Here is a 17,996-nt window from a genome sequence, read left to right as displayed (position 1 = left end):
ACACCATGGCACTAAAGCTCCTCCCGCTTTCTTTCTGTTAATTTAATTAATCATTTACCAGATAGACCTGTCAGAGCTCCTCCAGAGCCACAGAAGACATTATACAACTGTGTTTACAGGCAGTGACCCTTTAATGAGGGGGGGGGTCTCTGGGTTACAGACCGAAAATGCCAATGATGTGGAATGAATAAGTAACAGCAGAGTGGCTGCGAGTAAACAGACGCAGTCATTAACACTGGCATCAGGCTGTGCTTCCAAAATGAGAGACAGAAGCCGCATGTATTTCTTATACATTTATGTCAACAGTTGACTGCCTCCACAGCAGGAGCACCGCCACACAATATGTCTGTGTGGGTTGGCTTTGGCTGCACTTGATAGTAGAGCTTGCATAATGTTTTTTTTTTTTTTTTCTGTGTGCTATAGTGCTTAACGATTACAGAACTAAATGTAGTTATTGCTTAGATATTTTTGTGAGATTTCCTTCAATTTTTTCAGACCACCACTTTGAATTTTGATTGAAAAACCTCATTTCTTAAGTGTTGACATGAACAGACCGATTTGATGCAAAATTGTCAGTCTTACATATGCTGTCTGTGAATTTTGTTTCGTGATAAATATGTCTGCTGTGTTAGTCTTGTGTACACTGTGATGTTGGTATCTGTCTATGTTGTGTACATCTACAAAAAGTAATACATCAGAGTTCAATAGGTTGTACATAATCAATGTAATTGGTAAGGCTGTGACCATGCACGAGTACAGGAGGAAGTAGTATAAAGAGCGAGAGTCCATTTATAGATACAGGTGTGGGCAGTGGATGGGTCTTACAAATATGTGACTTTCACCAAAGAGACCGGTGTTTTGGATTATGTGTTACCAAGAAAATGCTGACTTATTTTACAGTATGTCGTCTCGTCACTAGTTTCTTCTCTAACTTACTTAGAGTAAGTAAGCGATATTACAGTACATGACTAAGCCCAACCTTGCCTAAACCTAATTTATGTAACTTTATGTTTAGTAGTAACTTCACGTTATGTAGGTGTTGTGAGGATGCCATTAGTTGGATGCTAATTTGTTAGATATCACATAAACTATTGTATAAGCATTTTAATTAAATAAATAAATCATTGTATATGCTGATGTTTGATTGAGATTACCCACCAGATTACCAAGAGCATCAACCTCAGTCATGTGTTCATTAATATGCCTAAATGCTTGCTGGCTCAATTGATTGATTAATTGATTGATTGATTGATTTGGCCAATAACTGATGCAGACATAGACATATCCACTTTTTTTGCCCACCTAATTTCAGTGATCATCATGTCTCTTCTGTAGTGGAATTAACGTCATATTATGCATACTCTTATCGTGATGGCCCACCAGCAGATGGAGACATGAAATACAGCACTTTTCAGTGTATGTAATATTTATTCATTGCGCAAAAAAAAGTGATGTCAGTTTGTGATGTCGGCAGAAATCAACATATTTAGAGCTTCTGATATTTAATTTTAAAGCCAATATCAGCTGATATTGATGACATGCCGATATTTTCCTGCATCCCCAGTTGAGAAGATATTTACATTTTTTACCAATTTAAATAATCAATATGATATACAAGACCACAAAATGTGTGTGTTTTAATTTCTTTGTTACACAATTTACAAATAGAAATGTCAATGTTAAATCTTGCTTTTTTCAGGTGTAAATCATAGCAATTTTGGGGGTATTTTCGTAACATAGCACAGCGTGTTGTGTCAGTAGGTGTTTCAGATAGCAGTGTCCTAAAGAGTAAAACCACACTGAAATTATCGTTTTCCTAAACAAACAAACGAGGAACCATGTAAACTAAAAGAGACAAAAAGCTGCTGAAGCATTTTCACACCCTACACTGTATTCATCATGCAAGTCATTAATTTACAATTTCTTTGCTTACTCCATTTGACTGATAAGCCCTCTGAATATTCCCAGAGGTTGGGCTAAGGAAAACATCCTGCAGGGGGAGGTTAGAGTTCAGTGCCGTGCTCTTGAACACTGTTGACATGGTGTGACATTATTAGTTAGATTCCCTGAATTTGTCTTTGCACTCCAAACCCGAGCTACCCCTCAATGTAGCCTATAGGACGCTGTGTAGTTGGGACAGATGCTCACTTCTAGAGACGACGCCCCGTCGGAGCATGGGAACTTGTGTGACGGCTCACCGAGCTTGAGCGTACTCTGGTGTTCACACATATCAAATGCCTTCAGTCACCCATGGGACTGTGGGTGGGGGTTGTTGTGCCTGGTGCAATGCTTCTCCCTATACACTCCTTCCATATCTATTGATGTCCTAAAGGGTCCAGGTTAGAGGTCAGCCCTTCAGAGGTGGCAGGGTCAAACTTCCCATCTCATGAATATGGAAGACCGCTGGGCACAGGGGACCATCTGGTCGGCTCTATTGGGAGCTGAACAAATGAGCCTGCTGAGAGGGTGTCGTATTAGTGTAATTACTGTGGATTTCCCAGGCCTAAAAAACAACATCAGAACTCTGAGCTCCCTTTGCAGCCAGCATCTGCGGGTTGACTGAACTGAAACTGAGAAAACAATATCCAAACATACATCATGAAATAGACAGTCAGGGAATTCACTGATAGGTTCTGCACTGTTTGGATTTTGTAAAGGCTTCTGTTTTTAATTGTTTTTCTTGTTGATTTGTTTGTTGGTCTTGGTTTAATGTTGATGATGATTATATTGCTGGGTGCTGAGAAATGTTACAGAGGCCGACAAGGGCAAACTTGCTATAACAGCCCAAAACATTTCTATCGGGAGAAACATGCTTCAGCCTCAGAAGAAATATCAATTCCGAAATAAAAATCCAAACAAATCAATCTCTCCAGGATTTTTCAGGCTGTTTTGGGGAGAGTTGCAGACTGAAATGCCTGATTTTACCATAGCTTTTCTAAAATATTGTGATGTATGTTGAATTGTTTTGGCTATAGTTAGTGAGGTCGTGAAAAATGCAAAAATAGAAGCTGGCTCGGATTCTGACTGAGTGTGTGTGTGTGTGTGTGTGTGTGTGTGTGTTTTGGGGTTGCTGCCTTTTGAAGCAGCACTGAAGCTAAGTAAATCACTATACTGCGGGACGAACATTGTGTGAAAGCCGTCTTTAAAACTGTTTTTAGGACACCTCCAATTGCAAACAAGGTCAATTATGAATTTTAATATTATGAATTTTTAAGCCATGGTGGTGTTCTACTCCTAAAACTTTCCCCCCAAAACACATTTTAAAAATCTGTGACCTCATCACAATGGAAAGTCTCTGAGGCGAGCGGGAATTTGCAGGCAGAGCCAGCAGGAGGAACTGCACATAGTCAGCGTGCCGCATACCGTGGAAGATAGACATTTTTTTTGGTGGCAAGCAGGCAGGTAAGCAACACCATGGGAATGAATAGGTGCCATCTTTGGTCTGCTGTCTAGGTTTTATTTAGGTCTATGGGAAAGAATAGTGGAGTAAAAAGGGGAGCATGTTTCTCCTAAATGAAATGTTTTGGGCTGTTATAGCATTTGCACTTGTGCACAAGAAATGTATTGTCCCAAGGCATTCTGGTTTCTAAGGCACATGTGATCCTAATGCCCCTGGAGTCCAGAGGGAAACTTTGTTGCATGTCACCTCCCATCCTCTGCCCTTGTTTCTTATCGCCTTCCAACTATTACATCAGCTGTCACCTATTAATACAATCTATTTTTAGAGAAATGTTTCATGCTAGTGGCTATTTATAAAACTGAACATAGATAAGACATAACACACAAAGGCACTTAGTATGTGTACTTAAGGTGTGCCTTATCTACGCATACTGTAAGGCAGCAAATTTAACAAGCCTATAAGACAAGGAGTATTTAAAAGTATTGGTTATAGATTATGCTATAGTATATTCAGAGTTTAATGGTGCTCATATAACAAAATGTATATTTTCAAGAAGGCAGGCTGACACTTTTTATGTAAGACGACAGTTTGAGACACAATTTTGATTCAGAGAGAAATGACCTTTCTATGGGCTATGAATGTGTAAGAAATTGAAGCGAGCGTAGTTGTCTGGTGACCTCGATAAGCATCTCATCCTGTTTGTCACACTGTGATGGTGTCTTGTGAGGACTTTCACTGGAGGCGAATGGTGGGTCAACCTCCTGCTGTCATTCTGCTCTCCTTTCTCTCTTTCCATCATTTACACCTCCCAGGAGTGGAAAATCACAGTGCAACTGTGTGTGTCACTGTGTCTGTCTGCGTTTTCTCAAGAGAGTTGAGTGTAGTGAACAATGCTCCTTTTCTTTTGTATTGCTCACAGATACAGGTGACCTGGAGTCAATAGAAGCAGAAGCACCTGCCTGCTGATTTCAAAGGGAGATTGAGAGGGTTTGGATTCCTCTGTCATCTGACAACGCTGTCTGAAAGCTTGTTGATGGAGGAAATACAAACAGCGGTCTGCTAGAGTCAAGGTCACAGCAGAGAAGGTGCAGCTGTCTACCTTCTTTTTTATCTCTTTGTTCTAGACTGAGCGTCCTTGGGATTTGATCTTAGTAAAAATCCAATCCATGTTATCAAAACCATGTCTTAGGTGTGTTGCATTTATGTTACAGAATTTTTTTTTTTTCCGGCCCAGTGAATTGTTTCATGTGTCACTAAAGCACTTTCCTTTCACTTTCATGTCAAAGTCAGAAAAGCTGTTACAGTAATATTGCAGCTGCAGCTAACCATTATGGTTTTTTTTTTGTTTTTTTTTTATCGATTAATCTGCCAATTAATTTCTTGATTAACTGGTTCTTTTGGTTTTTTCAAAATGACTCAGTTTCATAGAGCCCAAGGTGATGTCTTTAAATTGCTTTTTCAAAATCTGCCCAATGGTCACACTTCCCAAAGATCTTTAGTTTATTATTATAGAGGACGGAGAAACCAGCAATTTTATATTTGAGAAGCTGGAACCAGATAATTTTTTGTAATTTTAGCTATAGGCCCGTGGCTCATTATCCACAAATTATGCACAGAAAAAGCAGATATCTTTTTGAGGAACTTTGAATGAGACTTACAGACAGCAGAATGGATATACCTTAATAGTTTAATATAGGTTATTTTGTAATGCCACATGTTTATTGACATAACACTTCATTGCGCACTACACTACAATCCCTTATAGCAGTATTGAAGAAAAACGTCACCAACAAATAATCATTTGCATATCAACTACCCACCCCATGTTATAGTGAATTCGTGAAAAAAAAACTTTGTTTTATTTGCATGCTTCCACAGTGAATGAATAATCCAAAAAACTGAGAAAATTCTCAGATGAACTGTGGTCATAGGGGGCTGTGTTTAACAATGGCAATATCAAAACATCTGTTAACAAACACTCAAATAATGTTTGATAAGGCTTTGTGGTTGTTAAATGTGGCCTCCCTGTTACTCCAATACATCAAGAATTTTCTCCATTTTGCATTGTTCATTCACCAGATTAATGAAAAAACAAACAAACATTTTCTTCACAAATTCACCCAAACTCAGGGTAAGTAATTGTTAAACAAATGATCATTTAGTGGGGGAATCATTCCTTTGAGACCCACAAACATGTAAGAGAACAGAGAAAATAACCTGAAAGACAGTATATAGTACATATTCTTTATATAAAGGTGCATCAGGATGAAAGAGTATATGTTCAGAGGGGGTGAGCCTCGAGCTTGCTTGTCAGGCTGAGTGGCACTAAAGACTCAGAGCATGAATAAATCACCACAGTTTGACCCATTTAAATACCAAATGGAAGCATACTCTCCACTGGGGAACCACAGCCATGCTTGAACACACTGCTTCATTTCCATGATGGCAGCAGGATGCCACTGGTAAACGGTGCGACTGTGGGAGTCGTAGTATTATGCAGCGGCCTTAAAAGTACTTCTGGCATGACTGCATTGCCTTTGGCTCTGGGTCAAATGAACAGAGATGTCCTCCGACTGCAGCCCAAAGTGGGTGATAGCACAGTATTGTAATTATACTGTAACCCTGATGTGAACTCAACATTCCTCAGCTGCAGTGGCTGAAAAAAAATTCTCAGTCATGCCTTTTCTTTTTCATTCAGCTTCTCTACACCCCACAGCATCACCCTCCAGCCTCTGCCTCTAATTGGTCACGGAGTTGCTCAGCAGCAAAGTCATCATAAACCGGCTAGGCTAATAGCAGTCTCTGTTCACTTAACTTTACAGTGCTTAAACGATTCCCTTAATAATGTAAGCTAACTAAAGCACTTTGAATTTGAAGGAAAAAAAAAAATCTTAGTTAAATGTGACGGCAGTTCTCTACACTTCTTCTCCCTCTGGAGAACCCAGATTTTCAAAGTTAACCTTTGGCCCTCATAGGTTTATTCATGCCATGTGACTCCAATCACACCATAGTATAAATCTCTAATGAGATGGCTGTGGTTTGACAGTCATAGCTGTAAAATGTACTTTGACTAAGCTGGTTTCCACCTGCCACCACCACTACCACCGTCTGTGTGACTGTCCCAGAGAGTATGTCATTTCTTGTCTGAGGAGCTGGTTAATATTTAAATTTTGTGTTTGTCTAGATGTGATGAGTGACAAGAACCACAGCACTGGGAGTGAGGGAGATGGGTAATGGGGTAGTGACTGAGCGGACCGATTCCTTTTACTTTACCAGTTCCTCTGAGTTGATGCAGGTAAATGACTTAAACCTTTCGAGTTTTTATACTTTTTCTTTATTTTCCACAAAATTACATGTCACTTTCTCTGCAAAACTCTGTCACAGTACACGCACAGCTAGTGCTACCCCCTACCCCAAAACTTCTCTTCAATGCATTATCAGTCATCATTTATGAGGTTTACATAAATATAGATAAAATGTCCATTTTAGGGCATTTCAATGTCCCACTTGTAGGTAGAAATGTTTTTTTTTTCTACAAAAAGCAATGCATGAAAATTTACACATAACTCACATAATCATGAGCCACTTATTTGTTAATAACACACATATTTAGGTAGGCTGCGATCACATGATCAATGCACCAACAGGAAGAAGGAAGGAAGCGGTCCCCATTAAAAATACATATTTTAAATCTTGTTTGCGTGTGTCCCTTGTTTAAAATTATTCTGTGCCGCCTCTCTATATTCAGACGTTTTTGCCAGTTTGTAAATGCTGGGCAGGTGAGTGTCATCCAAATGTATTCATTTCCGGTTGTTTAGAACATATATTACTCCTACAAAACTACACAAATTTAATCCTAACATTCCTGATGTGTGTACTAAGTGTAACAGAGAAGCAGGTACTTTGTTTCATTGTATGTGGAGCTGTGAGAAACTTCAGATTTTTTGGAAAGAGACTCTTAAGCTAATTTCAAGATTAACAGAATGTGTTATTCCTGTGGATGCCAAATTGTGTATTTTTCGTATTCCTCCTGAACAGTTTCAAGTAAATGGAAGGAAAAGAAAATTGTTAAACTTTTGTCTGTTGCAAGCCAAACGTGTTATTTCTTTACAATGGAAGGACATACATGGACCTACTTCTAATCAATGGATCAAAGAAATGTCCTATAACTTGGCACTGGAAAAACTGACTTATCTGGCTAAAGGAAAGATTGAAGACTTTTACAAGATCTGGACATCCTTTCTGCAATTCATTACGGACCTATCTGTGTAAGAAATTAAGTTGCAACTGTTAGAAGTATGCATATATTGTTGCACTGAGAGTAGGACGCTGTTGGATGGGTGGGGAGGGTAGGGGTGGGGGGTGGGGGCATAGGGATTGTTGTAAGGGTTAAAGTGTTATGTTATAATAACAAAAAACAATGAAAAATGTTTGGGGAAAAAAAAAATGTATTCATTTCCCTTAGCAGCAGTTTGACTTACAGTGTAGATAACTGATCAGTTGATCTGGTCAGAGCTGATCAGATCAATTAATGAGAGGAGAAGCAGAGTGCATAGTGAGTGGATGCAAACTTTTAGACCCAGCACAATGAGTGGTTAAGTTTAATTTTCACTACTCCTGGTGTTGTGCAACACACTGGTGACAAAAGTATGCTTGCCGGTCTGAGAGTGTAGTGCAATAAATAACAGCATGGTATACACTCACACATTTCAATAGCACTAGAAAATATATTTGTGGCAACAGATGTTTTATTTGTGGTGGCCCAACACAAATAAATGAATGTGTTATAAAGAGTTTTTCAGCTGGACCACAGTGCAGAAAGAAACACAGAAACAACAGGTAAGTTGCTACAAGAAGTTATTTATTAAACAAAATAAGAACTGACTTAGAATCTGAGTTTCTGGAGGTGGACAGGGGCTTGGGCTGGGTTCTGGAGAAACGAGAAGTCTGCAGTCTTCAGAGCATGGTTTTTCTGTGTTGCAGGGTTTCCTTTTGAGGTGACGGATTTCCAAGTGAGTAGGGATCGGGCTGAGAGTTCTTCAGGGAAGTGGCTCTGGAGTTTCTGGGGGGTTTTGCAGTGGACAGGAGGAGCTGGACAGAGATAAGGACAAACAGGTAAGGCTGGAGGTGAGTTGGTCACAAGATTCCAGGGATCTGCACACGCAGAATATCGGTTAGAACTAAAACAACACAACAGGAGCATAAGAATTAAAAATTAAGCCTGACAGTGAACCACTGGTGGGTAACGGATGATCTGGAGGAGAGTGGAGGAATGAGCTGCTCCTTTTATCCTGCAGCAGTGTAGCTGGCTTGATTGCATGATCACCAGCAGGTGAGTGATGAACTGCAGGTGTGTGAATAATGCCAAACTTTACAACTCCACTCAGCTCCAGACAAACGACACACACACACACACACACACACACACACACACACACACACACACACACACACACACACACACACACACGAGTGTAAAGGGAAAAAAATGGAAAAAAGACAAGGGGAAAAAACACTGAGCCCTGACAGAATGTGTAGGAAACCTTGGTATATCATCTGTTCTTGTGAAGCTGAGTCATTTTAAGCATGAGGAAACACAGAGCCACCCCAAGCCCACATGAAAGACACTACCAGCAGATGGAGGAATGAAACAGCCTCAGAGGCCTAGCATTCTTATAGTGCACTGAGAACTTGAAACCTGTATTTGCTTTCAGACAATACTGTAAAAGATGTTGTTGGAATGATGTGTAAAACTACTTGAATCGACCATTGCAAAACCGAATGGTAAGAGAGTCTCAAGGTTAGAGAGGTGGAGCCATGTTGTTTGTGTACTCAAATGTACTAATTATTCAAATGTAATGAGGCTTGGAAGAGTTGTAACACTGCTTTGCCATGTCCCTTTGAAGAACAAGTCTTTATTGATTCTACCTAATGAAGTTTTTTTTAAAAATAAAATCCCAAAAGCATTCCAATTACTGCACTGAATCCTGCAGCTGAAATTAGAGCTGATGGAGCTGCTGCAGGGAGGTGCACCTGCAGAGGTGGATCCCTACATCTGTATCAACTCACTGGCTCTACCTAAACACTAAAACTTTCTGCTGAAAGTGATAAGGCATCTTTGTGTATTTAACATACAAAGACTGCAGCTAAGGACAGCATAATATTTGATCTAACAATATATAACTCGTCTCAGGCAACATTTCCGTAATAGAATACTCTCTGTGTGAGAAAGTTTGTCGTTGTGTTGGAGTTGAAAGACTCTTTCAGGTAGATTCTCTTGAGTTTCCCCGTCCTTGACACCCTCCACTCCCACCCACTACCTTCTCTCTATCTCCAGCTTTCTCTCTAGAATCAGTGTGATTTATAAGAGCTAATAGCCGCCCACTCCCTTCACGCTCTTTAACTCTCCGTCTATTGATATTAGCCAGCCAGGAAATGGAGCTAAATTATCCCATTCACCAGGTGACCTTAACAGTCCATAGGATTTACCCTCTATGGGAGACTCTTGTAACATTCACACACACATACACACACATCTTAACCCACTGACAACTGCTTATGCACATAGCAATTTAATTATGCAGACATCATCATAATGTTGCAGGAATAATTCATTACGATACAGCTTTTTTCTTCCTAAACTGTGGCACACTGTAAGTAACCAGCAATGCAAACCAGCACTAAAAGGCTATCAGCGCTCTCAAGATAAGGTGGAAAAAAAGGAAAAAGGCAGACAAAGAAATATTTCATAGAACAGACTAGTAAAGGAGGCCACCCAACCCCCTTCTCGCCCAAATAACACCCTCAGGGAATAGTCCGGTAAACCACTTCATCAGCCCCCAGCACATCAGTCCTGCCATATATGGACAAAAAAGGGTGGGGTAGAAAGGATAGAGCATTCCATCACTCTCCTCACTTTTCCTACTAATGCAAATCCTATTCCCCTCTGGTCCTAATCACTCCGATTTGTTTTTATCCACCTTGCTTCTTCCCAAGTGGGACAACCCAGCCTGTCATTTAACCCCAAATCTTGTGCTCACTGGGCATTTTTTTTCTTTAAGCACTGGCAGGCTGCAGGGATGAAGTGCTTTGGTGTGGTGAGGTTAAAAAAAAAGTGCTGTGTGTGGGTACTGTATCTTTGACAACATCTCATCCTCCTGACAGGAAAAGTGCAGCGCTTCTTCTTTTGAAAATCTGAGATATTTTCAAGTTGAAGCACCCAGAGCAGCAGAACAAAAAGGTGGAGTGTTTTGAACAAGAAAAGGTGCTGGGTGAAGCGCTTTTACACAGACAGCTGCTTCAGCTCCACACGCACTCTGTCTCTATTGAAAATGTCTGAAAAAAAGGCGCTGATGCTCTAAACAGAAACCTAGTGGGCACAAGGCCTAGCATTATCTTCAGGATTATTTCCTCCCCCCATCTCAGCTGCCCATACACACACACATACACACACATTGGAAGCAGCAGTGCCACTATCTCTGCCACCAGCATCAGTGAAAAGACACATTCTGACTCCAAGTCTCAGACAGAGCATGTAGCTAACAAAGAGCAGTTGTCTTTGTTCAGCTGGCGCAGGAGAGGGAGGGGTGAACAAGGAGGGATGAGGATGGAGGATGGGGAGAGATGCCGACTTCCCTCTTTTCTGTTTGAGCACAGAAAACAGCAGACAAGCAAAATCGCCCCCCACTAATCATACACATACACACTTGTACCTGCTCAGACCCAGAGTCCTGAGCTGCATGGTGTTAAACACTACTACACCTGCTCAGTTGGGTCCAATGTCAATGAAATTTAATAGAGTAAATGAACCTATTTAGCTCAGTTGTAATGCAGTATGCATATTTTTACATTTAAGCATGCAGTGTATCTCTGCTCTGAAAGAATGTGTTAAGCTTAACCTCTTACAATGCTGGCAAATTTTAAGCAACACATTACATTTTATCAATATTGAAAGTGTTACACATAATTAACGACATAAAGGCTTTGAGTGACAAACTGTCTGCAAGGTGTCACCTCAGTTAATTCAAGTCACCCAACAACCCTCGCTCCTCCCCAGCTCCACTCTCTTGTCCAAATTTGGTCAACTCAGACCACTGGTTCCAAAAATCCAAGATGGCAATGGTCATGGTCAAATTGTCAAACTTGAGCTACTGAATGGGAGTCCACATACCAATGTTATGTCACAATGGCTACATCCATAATTTTACAGTAGTATACAGTATACAGTATACAGTCTGTGGTTTTGACCAAAGAAGTGGACCAACTGAAATTTCAGATATTATGACATATTCAGTTGCCCAGCAGGAATTACAGGGACAGTAATCTGGTAGGACCTACAGAAAACTCCAAAAAGGAAAGTAAACTTATTTCATTATTAACTCCGAACCTTTCTGTCTCTCCCTGCTTTGCTCTCTGGAGACGCAACACAGCCTGTACGGTTCCATGATCTTAACATACTGTGATAATTATTTAATGATGAGACACAGATGATGAAGGCATCTTTAACTCTGTGCTGTCTCACTTTGCAATGGATTTCATGGAGAATAATTTAATTAATTCAAGAGGGTTTTAACTTGATGGTATCTGTCTCTCATGTCTGCTGTGTCTGAAATGTGTAAAAATGCACAAATTACTCAACAAATCAAAGCAGTGTTCTCCTCCTCTGCAAAATATTACTGATGTAAAAGCTGCTGATGCCACATGTCAATTAAATATTAATAGTCTGGGTGTTTTTCATTGGGATGAACTGAAAGACATAAAAAATAAACTTTTCTGGTTAATGTTCTTGTTTGTCTGAGTGGGAGCATATGAAGGACAGATAAACAAAATGTATTAACATGAGGCTACTATTGAACTATTCCATTCTTTCACTGAGCTGCGCACCCAAGAACAATTAGCCAACCCTTATTAATTTATTTTTGCATAAAGCAAATGAGTACAAACACCTACCTCTAACAAACACACATGCTTCCAAAAATTATTTTATTTTTCGACTGGGCCAAAACAAATCAAGCAAGGCTTGTGTTTGACAAACCCAAATGAAAGTCAATCCCCAAGAGCCACTGCTAAATTGCTTTGCTCGGGAGCAATTATAAAGGGATCTGTTGATTTTGTTGTTAAGTGGCTCTGATTGGTTGCGGAGTGGCAGCCTCTAATGTGGACACTAATGCAAAGTGACATGTGTAACAGGAGTCAGGACCTCATCACCTCTGTGGCTATTAAGACCAATTCAGAGGAGGCATTTCACACTCAAGCTCACCTTGAGGCCTTGTTGGAAACAAGTGGGTGTAAACAGTCACTGTCAGTGGAATAGCACTTCCCTACAGCTCTATATTGACACAGCTAACACATACTATGGTGAAAAAAACTTTGCACACTATTCTAGAGGTCTCATCAATCAAAATTCATGGTTAAAGAAATCCATTCTCTGTAAAAGTAGCTGAAACTGGCCCATTGTTGACAAAGTCAACACTGTTTGAATAAACTTGATATAACCTAGTCTGAGAGTAAACCTATGTCTATTTAATTAGATATATCCTAAGATACATCTCTTATTTTGTTAGAGAGATTTATAAGAAAATACTCAAAGGTTCTGTATATGACATTTAGAGCATTAATATAGCAGCAAACAACTTTTGCTATGCAAAGATTTCATAGAATATATGACATCCTGAGTGGAGTCACGCTACGTGTTGTGAGCTTCTCTGTTTTTTGTTCCGGCTGCGCATGCATATTAGTGCATATGAGTACATATGAGTCCCAGGCCTCCAACAAACAGCACTGGGCTTTGATGTCACTTCTACATAGTAGCCAAACATGGAATTACTTTCCATTATATGATGCCATGGGGCCAAAAAAAGATTATCACAACTCCCACGAAATTACTTGTTTTACTATCAGAATTTGATTAATTTGGACTGATAAATTCTGAAAGTATTAAAGTGTAGAGGAGCCCATTCACTTTAGCGGAGGGTAAAAGCAGGAGTTAGCTGCTTGGCTGGTGGAAGTGCAGACATCATAACTCTCTGATGTGCATGCTCTATGTGTACTTTCATACCGCATAGTGCTTTTTAGAGTGTGTTAATGAATTATCTTTAGAGGTGCTGGTATGTAAATTTTGTTCCCTTAGAGCTGGGCTAGCTGTTTTCCCCTATTTCCAGCCTTTGTGCTAAGCAAGGCTAACAGTCTCCTGGCTCTGGCTTCATAGTTAGCATTCAGACATGAGAGAGATATCAATCGTCTCAAATCCCAGCAAGAAAGCCAATAAGTGTGTTTGCCAAAATTTCTACTCTTTTCCAGGCTAGGTGAAAGCTTCATGCAAAACATTATAGGCTAAGTACCACCCATACACTCTGCAATCCAATATACCAGCCCTGCAATAAATTCAACCACAGTGAGGCTCATAATGTTCAATTTGTGTTGAGCCTGGGAGGTGCTGATTCAACTCAGAGGGGATTTTCTGAGGCTATACTTTGTGCTATTGTTGTGTTTGGCTGCACTATATTGTAAGGTGTTGTTGTTTCTGTGTCCACCCCCAAGCAGACACCTTATTTGTTTCAGCTATCATCCTGCAGCTGAAGGAGCGGAGACACAGACAGACAGAGATTTGGACCATGACAAACATGGTATTAGGTTAGAAAAAGGGAAATTGAAAGAAAATTGGAATTGTCACTTTTCTCTTGAGAGTGACAGTGTTTGTTATGTACATGTAAATGCAAGCATGTGTGTGTGTGTCATCTGCAGTTTGGCAGCAGTGTTTGTTATTCTGGCAGAAGGTAGCAATGGTACCAAAAAATGATGTGATAGTGACACTGCCACAACAAGGTAGCAAATGTGTTAAATGTTCGGAGGCAAGCATCTGCTCTAGTTACAGCTGAAGACAGCATCAAGCTGTTTGCATTAGTGCCAATTAAGATCAGATTTAATTTAATCACAAAAATCTAATTATTCAAAAGTACAGCACTTATCTCTTGCTCTGATAGAAATGATTTAATGCATTCTAAATAAACTGTGGGTGACCTCTGAGAGGCATTAGTTCACTTGTAGCAAAGTCATGTCACTGTTTGTGTGTTTTCCTACATATTATTTTATTTCGACATTCATCTCATCACTACTCAGCACTTAACATTTAATATTCTACCCATCTATGACCAAAAATAAGCACTGATGGGAAAACGGACACCTTGTCTTCTCCTCAGCAGAGTGTAATGCGGCAAAATGATGAGAAGACTTTGCGAAAGGTAAAGCGGGGGGCATACGTTTCTGTGTGACTGGTTTTCCCAGATGGCCATGTGGAGGGAGCTGTGTGATCAGAGATCTAATAAACCGGTGGATATGCTGCATCGCCTTTCCTGGGAGGGAGTTGTTGCCATAGCAACCACACCACAAGCACTGCAGGTTAATGGTGGGAAATTATGATTTGCCGGTTGCAACTAACACACAGGGTGACTGCTGAATCAACTTTGAGCTCTCTATGGCGACACAACGATACGAGCGGCTCCCACAGTGCAGTTTCTGGATATTAAAAAAAGGTCTTTGAACAAGTTCCAGTTGGCCCCCAGCAAAAATGAATTAAATTTCACTAATGTATTTGTAATTCAAAAGGCTTTACTTTGTCACACACATACAGTCTGTACTAAATCCTGGATCTGAAAGTAGTAAAACATTTAGAAGCATTTTTCAGCTCCAGGTCAATCAGCCAAAACCAGTCTTCTGTAACAGATTTAATCTTATTAGTCGTCTGAAGGCTGACCACAACTTTATAACTGTGTTTACTGTGTTAGGAAAAATGCTTCAGACCACAGTGTGTAGAAGGTTACAACAACATGTTGAAGTTAAATACTATAGCCATCATAGCATGAATTGATTACAAATTGACCCTACTAGAAAAAGGTCCATGGCTGTGCACTACAGAACATGTAGTGCATTTAAAGGAGCACTTCATCCCCAAAGTCATCATTTGTAAATCAATTACAAATGGCCTTATGACTTGTTACAATAAATAGTAACACTTTACAATAAGGTACACAAAAAATGAGTAGTTACTGAGGAACTAATGAACGAATGAGGAACTAATCATTAGTTAATGGTCAGTTTTTGAGTAACTCCAAATCAAATCTCATACAATAATTAATCATTAGTTAATAATTTGTGAACTGATAACACCAGAGGGAACTGATGAGGAACGGATGAGAAACTAACTATTAGTTAATGGTCAGTTCTTTGGTAACTCCTAAAATTAGTTGATCAGTAAAATGAGTGATGGAACAAATGAGGAACAACCTAATAACCAGTCAATCTTATTGACCAGATGTAATCACAGTGAAATGTAATCCTGCCAGCTCCTGCCTATTGCGCAACAAAGAAGCCCAATAACTAACACTAACAAAATTATGAACAAATTAACTACAATATATGCATGGTTGGAGGGGGCAGTGACCCCTCAGCACCAGCCCCGTGCACGGAGCAGCATGGCAGAGAAAGGCATTTGGAATCCCAAAAAGATCCAGATCCACAGCCAGAGTTTACTCCTTCTATGTCCACGTCAGCATTTCCCCAGATGCAGAGATGGTCTTGTCCATTCATGTGGTCTGGATCAAAGATGGTGCTCATCCTCTTTACCTAGCTGTTTGCACTGATGTTAAAGTTTGAAAAACTTCAAACGTTGCACAAAAAACTAAAAACTAAAAACCCAAACTACAGAATAACTAACAACACATAACAACTCAATCATAACTACTTGAACATTTTCCTTTTGCTCTATGTCTAGGTGGTTACTGAGTACTGAATGAATACTGAATCATTACTCAATTATTACTTGACCATTAGTTACCCTTTTTGCGTTCCCTAAAATAAAGTGTAGTGTCATAATGAGTAGTTAATGAATACTGAATCATTACTCAATTATTATTTGACCATTACTTACCCATTTTGCGTCCCCTAAAGTAAAGTATAGCATACTGAGTAGTTCATGAGTAATGATTCATTACTTAACTATTACCTTCGTTATGCTTTTTGTCAGTCTTACAAGGGGCTACACCCTTATTCACTGGAAAATATTATCCTTCTGCCTTAACACATGGTAGTTCCTTCTAGTCATTACAATGTCAACATAAATTTCAACAATAAATACATAAGGTTATGGACTAGGCACACAAGAGAGATTCTGTTCAGATTCAGAGCCCAGTCATTCAAAAATAAATCAAAAAACAAAACAAAAATATAGGGCTTTCAGTTCAGTGTGTGTCCAGAGTTCAATGACTTCACCTCTCTTAAAGCTAAGTTCCTTCAAATTTCTGGTCATTCGGTTTATCCAAAGTTCAGTTCATCCTACAACCCACTGTGGAAGGAGGTGACTCCAGGTGTCATGGGTATCATCATCATCATCCCTGAGGTCTATCAAAAAGCACCTTTACCTATGAAGAGGTCAAGAGGAATTTATTAATTTACATTTTAGTTCTGCTGTGCAACATTCTCAAAAAAAATATTGTACTGATCTAATCTGAAATGGCAAGCTTATCTAATTTCCCCAAGATCTCAACCAATTAACTGCCTGTCTGTTGTACTTGGCAGGATTTATTGAAGAAAAGGTAAAACTGAAATAAACACAAATAGTAACACATAGCACAAAATGACAGTAAATTTCTTTATTTCTTAAATAAAACATACTTACTGGCAATACCACAAAAAGCGAGCAGACGAAAGGATGATTGAGGATCGCAAACCTCATCTGCTCTCACCAACAAACAAAATGGCTACCCTTGCTTTATATAGGAAGTTATCACCTGACTGGAAGCTATCAAAATAAAAGCCCAAAATTTAAAATAAATCTCTTTGCACATCTTACATATGTTACTCGTTTATTAAATCTGTTATATCACAAATATCACAATCATGTTCAAATCAAAGACACCAATAAGTTGTTATTCCCATAAAAAAGTATTAAATTGAAATACATACAGGAACAGTTAGTTCCTCATTTATTCCTCATCAGTACCCTTAGTCATTATCAATTAATAAATTATCTAATGATTAGTTACTGTATGGTATTTGATTGGGAGTTACTCAAGATCTGACCAATAACTAATGGTTACCCAATAAATGTGTTTTTAAATTTTCGCATGCCTCCATGATGAACAAATGGAGAAAATTCTTGATGCATTGAAGTCATAGGGGTCCACGTTTCAAAACAGCAAAACTGGGCCTATAGTAAAACATCAGTTTACACAATTAATGTAGCATAATCAAAAAAATCAAAATCCTATTTTTCCAGTCAAATACTACCCAAACATAAACCATTTGTCTTTAAAGGTGAAACTTATCCATGCACTCTTCAAAGCCAGACTCCATTGATAAAAACAGTAATTTTACCTCACTGAACTCAGGAGCTGGTCTACTGGTCTATTTTGGTGAATACAAACTAACTCCTTAAAACACCAAAATGACACAATAACACACACTAACTAACTGATCAAAGCAGAAAAAGACCAGGAGCTCCAGTGTTCAACAAGGTTTAACCACTGTTTTTGTTGATGGAGTCTGGCTTTGCTTCTGTTGGTTCCCTAACAGAAAACGCTGTCTGTTTGGGAAGAACTGA

The sequence above is a fragment of the Plectropomus leopardus genome, chromosome 2 (genome assembly GCF_026936395.1).
Source record: "Plectropomus leopardus strain MGB_pleo_1.0 chromosome 2, ASM2693639v1, whole genome shotgun sequence".
In the NCBI taxonomy this organism is placed as follows: Eukaryota; Metazoa; Chordata; class Actinopteri; order Perciformes; family Serranidae; genus Plectropomus; species Plectropomus leopardus.
Note: the sequence above shows the minus strand (reverse complement) of the source record.